The sequence below is a fragment of the Pinus tabuliformis genome, chromosome X, assembly GCF_031772625.1.
Source record: "Pinus tabuliformis cultivar Carrire ecotype Pingquan chromosome X, CPIR1, whole genome shotgun sequence".
NCBI lineage: Eukaryota > Viridiplantae > Streptophyta > Pinopsida > Pinales > Pinaceae > Pinus > Pinus tabuliformis.
The window spans coordinates 918038338-918049756 of NC_142308.1; positions in this window are offsets into that span (position 1 = coordinate 918038338).

Below are 11419 nucleotides of genomic sequence, written 5' to 3' on the forward strand. Positions count from 1 at the left end.
GTGGGTTCTGCCTATCTGACAAACTTTTCAAAATTCTTTCCTGTTCCACCGTCAGTCGTGCATTATCCTCACGTAACCGTGCCATCTCATTCTTCAGCTCCTAAACCGTCTCTAGTATTGCAAGGTTTGTGCTACGTGTCTCCTCGCCCAGCTGTACCCACAGCTCTGGGTTGTCTCGAGGATTTGCTGCAGGTTCTTGACCTGCCATCGATCTATGCGAAGCGCTGCCAGCTCTCTGCATAATCACTGTTTTTCTGTCTATTGTCTATTTGCGTTTCTTTCTTCTTGTTTTTTTCTTCTTTCTCCTGTGTCTCACCCCTAAAAATGGAACAAGAAAAGAAGTTAGTTTATTTACTTCTCCATCTTACAGACATATGAGATGGTTATCTGTACATTTTTAACATGCTGTTCCAGAGGTCACAGTATTGTAACTTGGCTCTGATACCAATTTGTCACGACCCTTCCACAATACATAAAAGTAAATTTTTTTTTATGGTAAACTTATGATACCCTTACATAAACCCCTTTAACGTAGCTACTGTCGCACATAAATTATCATTACGTATAGCCATTCGGAATTGATACAATTTGGACATGTTTTGTTTCCTGACAAGCTATATAGTTAATTGGTTCCCGGTTCGGTTCGATTGCATGGTTTACATGTGTATTTATTCGGCAATCGAAATACATGTATTGATACGACCGGTAACTTTTCCGGCGATGAGTTGTTGGTGGCTTTTAAGTTTTCCTGGCAGCTGTTTAATGCTCCTGCGCAGGTGTCCCGGCTCACCTGCTTGGCCATGTGACTCGCCGTTCTTCATACCCTTGGCCTTCACGCCTTGGGTTCCCGCTCCTTTCCTATGGTGGAGATCTAATGACTCAAATCTTAGGGCGGAGATCCGTCTAGGGGTTTGGGAGCTCTACATAAACATTGGAAATTCTCTCGCAGCTCATTTGGTTCTGGAATGGCTTTCGGATTCGGCTTGTTTCTCTACTCTTTGGACTCGTTTCCATTTCTCGCTTCCTCCGGGGCTTCATCAACAGCTCAGAGGATTTATGCTTAATTTCCAGAGTTACCATGTAGGTAATGTATCATTTTTTTTTAGAAATTAGATACAGTTTTCGCTATGTGTCACTTCCTTCTTATGGTTTTCGCTACTAGTTCTACATGCGTTTCTCACGAGTTTCTCTGCTAGTTTTGCATGCATCTGTTAACTGTTTGTCTCTTGTCATTTGTATGAAGGTAAGGATTGTAGCGATGCTACCTCTCTGCTTGACGATTGACGGGCCTTCAATGTTTCGACCTTCTCCGCCACGCGCCATGTATGCAATTCAGCCGCAATGTCCTGATGCGATGACTGTGGTTTTCCCTTGATGTGCTTGAGTTGGTTGAGATTCATTCATGCTTGTTTTCTTCTCTTTTTCTTATGTTTACTGGCTTCCTGCTTTCTATAATCCACGCAAGGACTCCCAGAATAGGATCGTCATGATTTTTCATGTGTTCTCGTATTCCCAGGTTTCGTGTTCCCGGCTTACCCTGTTGGGTTGTGAGGAACAGTCGGTTCCCTTGCATAGGATATGCCTTAACCTTTTACAACAATTGAGTTATTTGAAGGCAAACCTGTTTTTTTGTTATGATTAGTCAACCAGATACAACTGTTTATGTATTAATGATAAGGCCACTGTTGAGCTGGCCGCTGAATATGGACCCATCTGTTCAAAGGGTGTTTTATTTATATTTTGATGAATGTATTTCATTTGCACTTCCAGTTTCATTGTTTTAATAAAAGCTTGCTCTGTAATGGTTGGTTCAATTCTGGTTTTTCCTCAGATAGTTTTAATAGCATGCCACTTGTGTTTCAGTATGCTCGGCCCGATATTATTGGCTTGCCATTCTCAATCGGTTAGATGTTTTAATTTTTTTCCTGTGGATTGTATGTAATCTCCGGTTTTCAAGCTACAACAGTTTGCCATTGACCTCAAGAAGGGTAGGAAAGTTATTATTTCCTTACTGTTCATTTTATTTAAATGCTCCTTTTAACTGATATGGAGCTCTGTTCTTACCGGCATATGGGTTTTTACTGTTAACGAGCTTAATTTATAATGGGAATGTTAAGGTTGTTACTGAGTATATGTGTTTACTTGGTTTGAATGTATGTATATACATGTAGTTACTTCCGCTGTCGTGTCCACGACCATGGTTAGAGTAGTTTATGCGGTTGTATGTTATTGTCCATTGAATGAAATGCTACAGAATCTAGATTTGGTTCGTATTCCTCTTGAATCTTTTCTTAAGTCAATCATTCTCGTAATATTTACCTCTTCGGTATCTTTTGGTTACATGTAATTGTTTCACAGTTTAAGCAAACTTTCTTGCTACCACAGACTCATATAGTTTCTAAACTCTAAACGATGTTCACATTGTACATTTAGATGATTCGTCCAGCGCGTTTTCATATTACAGTTCTGATAGCCCTGGCTGTCAGTATAAAATAGCTCAAGGCCTTTTACATTCCTTCTTTTAAATAATGGATAAACTCAAGTTATTTAAAGATAACTTAATCATTCTATTAATGCACTAACTGTTCGGAAAACCTACACAGTACTTCTGATTCCCGACTCGTTGTTTTATATTTTTTTTGTTGTAGCTACCATTAGCATATCAGGTTTTACCTTTAACAGTTATCTAACAATAAATCAATAATATTTGCCTGAATCATATATACTATAGCAACATAATAATGATGTGGGATTTTTATAATGTAATGGGTCTTCACTGCCAACTACTGTGATTTTAGCTAACAGTATTATCTACAATCACTGTTGAACTAATTTTCTTCAAAATTGTTACATACCTGGTTCACCAGATTTGTATATATATATGCTTCAGAAGTTCACCTATCATCCACGTTTTGCTCTTGACCACCCAACCACGAGACCCATCGTCAAGAATAGAATCTCCCCCTGAGCTATCTTGCAGGCCTATAGCCCTCAACAAGATACATGCAACTTGTGCCTGGTTATCTGGTCCTCACCAGACTTAACCAGTTTTCTTGTTTTTCTTTTTCTGTCCGTCCCTACAGCACATAATTTTTGTCTCTACTCCTCTTTTTCCCTTGGAAGTCTCTCCAGTTAGGGAGGGTAGTTTCATCCAGTTTTCATAACTGATTTCCTCTTCCAATCCTCCTTTTAGAGGTTGCCAGCATTTCAAGAAGTATTTATTTCTTTTCAATATATATTTAACCCACAACAATATAATTGGAATAAAAAAAAAAAAACAGTCTTTCAATTCTATCTTCTACTACAGTAAAATTCCAATATTTACATTTCTCGAGGTCATCACGTGTAGGCTGCTGTCTCCAGGAAACTTATTGGTGAAAAAAGATCGTTGTCGGTAACCAAGCTTATGCACAAGTGAATAAAGAAAAGGATTAAACTCAAACAAACTTGAATAAAATAAACTAGGGTAAAAGGTAAAAAGAATGAATGATAACTTCTAAAATATATAACGCCTTGGGCGTCAAAATTCATCGAAAACATGAACCAAATCAAACTGAAGTGATCAGATTCATTAACATATAGATTTACTACAGTATAACCAGCGGTTAGAAAAGTTGACAAAATTTAGGCAGAGTAAAATATTTCGCAGAGCTATTTTTGCGCAGCTCACCTTCGCGCACAGCGGAGGTAATTTCACTGAGATCTATGACATTCCTGAAGCTTGTTTCACGGACCTGGATTTCCCAGAGCTATTGCATAGACTTAATAAATATACATAATTTACTTATGGCAAAAACAAAGGTAAAAGCTTTGAGCATCACAAATAAAACATAGGATTGATTTGTAGATATTGCAAATACATTCCCATGGACTGCAGCTCATTCACAAAGTAAAAACAAAACACTTCACGGGGAATAACACACAGTAAAACACAGTAAGTAATTGTTATTTTCACCGGCCCAACAAAATTTGGGCCACCATTTTCTCGTCAGAGACTCTCGCTCTTTTTCTCTTTTTAATTCTCTTATCCTCTAATCTATAGAAAATGACTTTTACATTCATTTTTAACTCAACATACAATTTTACATTTAATACATGAGAGAAAAATAATTAATATGATGTTGTTGTTGAGTGTGATCAGAATCACACAGGCGTTTGTGGAGTGTGGGAAATAGTCGCGGAATGAATTCCTACCCATATGTATTTACCAAAATACACTAAATGTCTTAAATTCCTTTGCTGAGTTTCAGAATGGTTCGCGCCTGGATTCAGTCCTTCCATCTTAAAACAAAGAAGCAAACTACAAAAATACTTTTGAAAAGTATGGCTGATGTCAGGTTGTTTATTGCGATGGTTGGGATTATTATTTCCAACATTCCCCCTTCATCACAGTTGCCGTCATTGACAATTCCCAAAAAAATTATGAGATAAGAAAAATTTTCACATGCCAATGGCTTTGTGAAGATTTCAGCAAATTGTTCCTATGAACTGCAGTGCTGCAACACAATTTCATCATTGTTAATCAACTCTCTAATAAAATGATATTTAACATCAATATGCTTGTTCCTTTTATGGAAGACATAATAATTTGACAATGCAATTACTAAGCTGTTGCCACAGAAAATAGTTCTCGCTCCCTCTTGTTCATGACAAAGATCCCTCAACATCCTTCTCATTCAAACTGCCTGACATGCTACTGCGACATATTCATCTTTTGCTGTTGACAGTGACACTATTGGATGCTTCTTCGAGGCCCATGAAATGGCTCCCAAACCCAAATGAAAAGCATATCCTCACATGCTCTTTCTTTCATCGACAATGTCTAGCCAATCACTGTCAGTGTAACCAACCAACCTAAAATCACTTGTTGTTGTGTACAAAACACCATATTGTTTTGTCCCATTGAGATACCTTAAAATCCTTTTTGCTGCTTGCCAATGTGTCTCCATGAACCTTGACACCAAACTTACTGCATACATCATACCCAGCCTAGTGGCGATCAAATACATCAAGCTGCCTATCATGCTTTTGAATAATGCCCGATTAACATTGTTGCTGCAATTTTCTTTGCTCGGCTTCAACCCTATGATAGTTCGATTTGCTGCGGACTTGCTGTTCTGCATTTTAAACCTCTAAAAAGTGTCTGCCACATACTTTTCTTAACAGATAAAAATGTCTTTTTCAGTTTGCTTGACTTCTATGCCCAATAAATATCTTAACAATCCCAAGTCAGTCATTTCGAATCCACTCTTCATGACTTGTTTGAAACACGGAGGCTTCACTCAATGAACCTCTAACGTATCACGTGTGTTCGTGGCATATTAAACAATACCCTTAATTTGACTGCATATTGGAAAATACCTCTAAAAATCACATTACTTAACCCCCTACCAATACAAACCAATTACACCTTCTCATTTTAAATACCCCTACTTTCAGTAGATTTTGTAGGTATCCATTTTTTCATCAACATTTTTTATACCCCGTTATATTTTTTCATTAACTTTGGCCTGCATTTTTTATACCTGCCAATATAAAAACCCTCTACCCCTTATATATCCCCAAATATATTATGCCATTTTTTACTCAATAAATATCCCCCAATATGAACCCTCGTGGTATCGTATTTCCCCCCCAGTGAAGTCCCCGTGGTTTGAAATCAACATTGAGGAAATTATCAATGCCTGTAAAAATCAAATCATCTACATATAAGACGACAATCTTACCTTCGCTCTCTTTGATGTAGAGAGTAGGGTCACCTTCACATTTGTCAAAACCATTTTCCAACAAGTAGGCATCTATCTTGTTGTACCATGTGTGTAGTGCTTGCTTCAACCCATAAAGAGATTTCCTTAACCGATACACTTTGTATTCTTGGCCTTCTGCCTCATAACCAGGTGGTTGCACAACATACACTTCCTATTTCAATGCTCCATTCAAGAACGTTGATTTTATGTCCATTTGATACACTCTGCATTTGTGTTGCGTGGAAATCACCACAACTATGCACATTGTCTCCATTTGCGTGACTAGCACGAACGTCTCCACGTAATCTCCTCCATTCTGTTGCTTGTATCTTTTGACAACTAGCCTTTCTTTATGCCTTTCAATGTTTCCCTCGGTGTTTCTTTTGGTCTTATAGACCCGCTTTACTCCAATTACATGTTTTCCTTTCGGAAGGCTCACTAACTCCCATGCATCATTCCTTTCTATTTCTTCTTCCATTTTCGCAACCCACATTTCTTTTTTGACTGCATATTCAAAATTGATTGGGTCATATACATGACAAAATAACGAAAATAAGGAATTCAGAGCAGTGCTACTATCAACTTCTTCTTGCTCCTAAATTTTGTTTTAATTTCTCAATTTTGGTCTTCCTATGCTTGTTGAAGCTGGGCTTGACATGTCACATGGTGTTGCGCTTTGTGGTGTGCTTGGAGAAGCACTTTCTTGGCTGCTTAAAATTGTCGTATTATTTGTTGATGGTGTTGCTTGTTGCCTGCCTTGTTGTGCTTCAATAGGAGTAGAAGGAGTCACTATTAAGGAATTAATTGTTGATGCTAATTCCTCTTTGTCCTCATGTGGTATGCATGCTTTGACATTGACTCTCTTTTCTAAAATTCCATTCCACGCTTCCTCTTCTATGAACTACACATATTTTCTCATTATGACTTTCTTGGTTAATGGATTGTAGAGTTTGTATGCCTTCAATTCATCACTGTATCCAACAAATATGCATTTCTCCCCCTTATTGTCCAACTTCTTTCTCAACTCATCTAGGACATTTGCATAAGCCACACATCCAAAAACTCTCATGTGGGTGACACTATGCTTTCTTCCACTCCACGCCTCTTTAGGAACTATGTTCTGGACACTTTTGGTTGGAGATCTATTCAAGATATATGTTGCACATGCAACAAATTTAGCCCAATAGTCATTTGGCAAATGCTTTTCCTTCAACATACTCCTTACCATTTCCATAATGGTCATATTCTTCCTTTCTACCACACCATTTTGTTGAGGTGTATACCTTGTTGTAAATTGCTTGTGAATTCCATTTTGCCTAAAAAAATAAAGGAAATAATTTGAGATGTATTCTCCACCTTTGTTAGTCCTGAGGACTTTGATGTGGTGTCCACTTTGCTTTTCAACAAGAGCCTTGTATTGGCGAAAGTGCTCAAACACTTAACTTTTTTTGTTTTAGGAGAAAGACCCATGTCTTCCTTATGTAGTCATCTATGAATGTCAATACAAAGGGGTTGCCACCAATTGATGGTGTCTGCATTAGTCCACTTAAATCTGAGTGGAAAAACTCCAAAGGTGCCTTTGCCCTTGCTGACTTTCCTGCTGGAAATGTCTCTCTATGTTGTTTGTCCAAGATACATCCTTCACATATGTTGTTTGGTTTTTCTATGAGTGGTAAACCCTTCACCATGCCTTTCCTATGCAGCAAATTCAAACCTCCAAAGTTGAGATGTCAAAAATCTCAAATGCCATAACCAGTTTTCATATTTTACCTCTGCTCGAAAGTTTACTTGTGTGAGAGTTGTCTCTTTCTCGTACAGCTTCTTGTGAGTTCATAGATAGTTGTTCTTGTGCACCTTATTTCTGCAAATATGATTTTAATTTTAAGGGAAATATTCTATTGTTTGTCATTTGAACTTTTTCAATTAGCTTTGTCCTTGGAGGCCTATCCAAAATTGTGCATACATCATTCTTGAAAAAGACATTGTAGTCATTTTGCATGAGTTGTTAAATGCTTATGAGGTTATGTTTTAGACCAGGGACAAAGTAAACATCTGAGATGTACTTCTTCTCCCCATTCTTTGTTAGGATATTAACTCTTCCTTTTCCCATTACAGAGACTTTGCTATCAGTCCCTAATGTCACTTCAGATTTCAAAATTTCATCTAGATTTGAAAACATTTCTATGTTTCCTAACATGTGGTTGCTACACTCTAAATCTAGGTACCATATATCACTCTGTTTTTCTTGTGCTACATTAGCAGCTAAAAACATGCTATCATGGTTCTAATTTTATTTTGTGAAATTTACACTTGTTTTGTTACTAATGTCATATTGCTTCTTTTTACATTCATTTGCATAATGACCATACTTCTTACAGTAATGACATTGGACTTGAGATTTATCCTACCACTGACCTTGTGCTTCATTTTCGCTTGATCCTTGACTTGGATTTTGATTGTTGCGCCTTCCACTTGAGCTTGAAGGGATACTTCTTCCACCTCTGTGTGGGCTTTTGCCTCGACCTTGACTAAAGGAAACTTGTGTCTTGAAGGCATGCTCCAATGAGGAGCTTGTTGATCTATTCATCCAATGTTCATGAGAAATCAGTGATGCATGAAGCTCTTCCACTGAGAACTGTGAGAGATCCTTTTTCTCTTCTATGGCCACAACAATTGCATCAAACCTTGTTGAAAAACTTTTCAAAATGTTCTCAACTATTCTCCTTTCCTCAAGTGTCTTACCATGAGACCTGATTTGAGTAACCAACGCAATTACATGTGTAAAAAATGAGTCCACATTCTCAGACTCTTTCATACAAAGTGTTTCAAAAGTTGATTGTGATGTTAGCATGGTTGACCGCAATGTGTGGCCTGAAATTACAACAGGGATTCAACCTCGTTGAAGCTCCTGTACATTCTTTGCCCCTGCAGTGAGCTCCCAAAGCATTTCACCCCATGTCACTCACTAAACTTTTCGACTTCAGCCACTACTCCATTAATGGATGATAGAGCAACACAAAGATACATCAGTAGAACCATAGGCTCAAACTACAGATTCGAAGAATGAACAACATCACCTTCTAATTTCTGTTACTTCCTGTTATTTTATTTTCTTGAGAATGAGGTGTCTTTTACCCTTAAATGTAATATTTTGTAATGATATTTACTTCAAAGCAGTTAGAGTATAGTTAGGTATTTTGACAGTTTTGGGTGGTTATTAAATATCCTACGATATATAAAGAGGTAAAATTATAGAAAAAAATGGCTTCAAACTTTGGAGAACCTGGATACTAGGCCACTAAATTCCTGATACAACTGTTGATTAATGAAAGAATCATAATTTTTCCATACATTGTTGGGTATGATTTTGTAACTTCTCTGTTATGTGTCATCTTATGTTTTCTTCCTTTAAGTATGGTAATGAAGCTACAGGTCTTTATTTGCTTATGTGAATGAAGTTAAAATCTCTTAAAAGAGCGCTCCTATACTTGAAGTTCTTATCTCTACAATTCTTCTAAGTTACAGTTAGTAGTTTCTATGTAAGACAACATATTACCTTTAACATATCCAAGTGTCACAGATAGTAGATTCTGTGTAAAATAGCATATTGGGTTTGACTTCTTAAAGCTTTCTTCATTCATCATTTATATTCAACAATCAAATGGCATTCTGATATTTTCATGTCACCTAAGTATTGAGGGTTAAAAACCAAGTCTCCTAGGTCCTTCATTTGAGAACACAACATACAATTATGTGACAAACAAGTGACACTAATTATAAACATTAATGTCTTAAGCACAATTTCTACACAGCCAAGAAATTGGTTTCTTAAGGTACAACAGACCAGATGAATCCCTGGAAGACAATGAGGAAATATTCTAGCTCAGTTATAGAAGGGCCAGATGCGCCCTTGATCTTGAATCAATCAAGTTAGTCCTTCTCAAAGGAATGAAGGAGGACATGATATCTGGGGGATAGATCTATCAGCTACCCTATGAAGAGATTACGAAAGTATTAAAAAACCATTCTAGGGCTGCTAGGAAGAGGGGTAGGGCTAATCAAGCTTTGGTAAGTTCCTCTCCCTCCACATCATCCATCAAGAATGAAATTGGGAACATGTTGGAGGACTTTAAAAGTGAAACGTTGGCTAAATATTGTTTGAAAATGGACATGATGTAGATCAAGAGGAGACGAGAGGAAGAAAATAGGGCCTTTTTTATCTTTTGCCCTAAATGAAATGGAAGGTACCCTAGAAATGAATTTGCATTAAATGTTATAGAGGTCCCCTCAGTCTGTGAGGAAAACCATGCTACGTATAAGTGTCCTTATTTTCCTAGATTGAAAGGTGTATACCAAGGGCCAAAAGGTGGGGCTAAAAAACTCAGTTTCATGAATCAAAGGATGCCTCAAGGCCCTCGACCATACCAATAGAGGTGCATCCTACTCTTATTACCGTTCCAACTAGAAGAGACCCCTACCACCTTGGTACTGGTACACTCACCCATCATGGTCCAAACCTTCTCCTTGGCCTTATGCACCTTATTATCCTCCCCAAAATGTCTATCAAACTTTCAGACATATGCTTCTACACATCCTCAGTGGAATAACCAATCATAAGGGTGGAGGCCTCAACTCAACCAAACTCCTGCTTTACTTCCTCCATCTCCATCTCAACCATAGCTCATTGATCCTGCTCCACACAAGCAACCTCATATGCCTTCTCAACATAATCTGAACATGAGCAATAAGAAATCGCAATTGGTCTATGGTGTAGAGACATCCTACCTAACTATTGTGTGGAGATTCAAGAAATCAACCTCACCTCTGGAAGAGTGCTCCTAGATAACCGGCCACCATGTCCACCTAAGGATGGAGAGGTAAAGAAAGAGAGTAACCCTCAAGTAAATAGACCTCCTTTTCCTAAGAGATTGATCCATCCTAACCAACACACCCCAAAAGAGATTGAACTTTTGGAAGAATTGAAGAACCTATGTGTTAAAAATCCACTCCTCCAATCTATCAAGGATGTTCCCATCTACAATAAGCTTGTAAAGAGAAATTATTATAACATCCTTGGAGGAGAAGGAAACACACCCATACCATCAATTTTATTGATCAATTATCCAATCTAATTGTTGGGAGAGTGATTTTCCCAAAATATCTAGATCTTTGAAGTCTTGTGGTAAATGTTCACATTGATGGCATCATTGTACCTCACACCTTGATTGATCTTGGGGATTCCGTCAATGTGATGAATAATGAAACCATGCTCAATCTAAACCTCCAAGGATCATTGAGAAACACCACCACAAAGTTGCAACTTGTAGATAGGTCCACAATGGCTCCTCATGGAGTTTTTGAGGATGTAATGGTCTCTATTGACTCCTGGGAGTATCCTATTGACTTCCTATTTCTCCATCCCAAGATCAAATTCAATGGTTATCCTGTCATCCTTGGAAGACCATGGATAGCCATTGTTGATTCTTACATAAGTTGAATAGTTGGGAACATGACCATTAAGAATGGGCATTTTTCCAAACAATTTGTATTGTACCCTCCTACTCAGCTATCCATTGAGCATGACTTACTGCTATGGTTGTAGGAGGATGAGGAAGATGAAATGTATTATACAACATCCCAAGAAATCAATACCCTATACATTGTTATAGGAG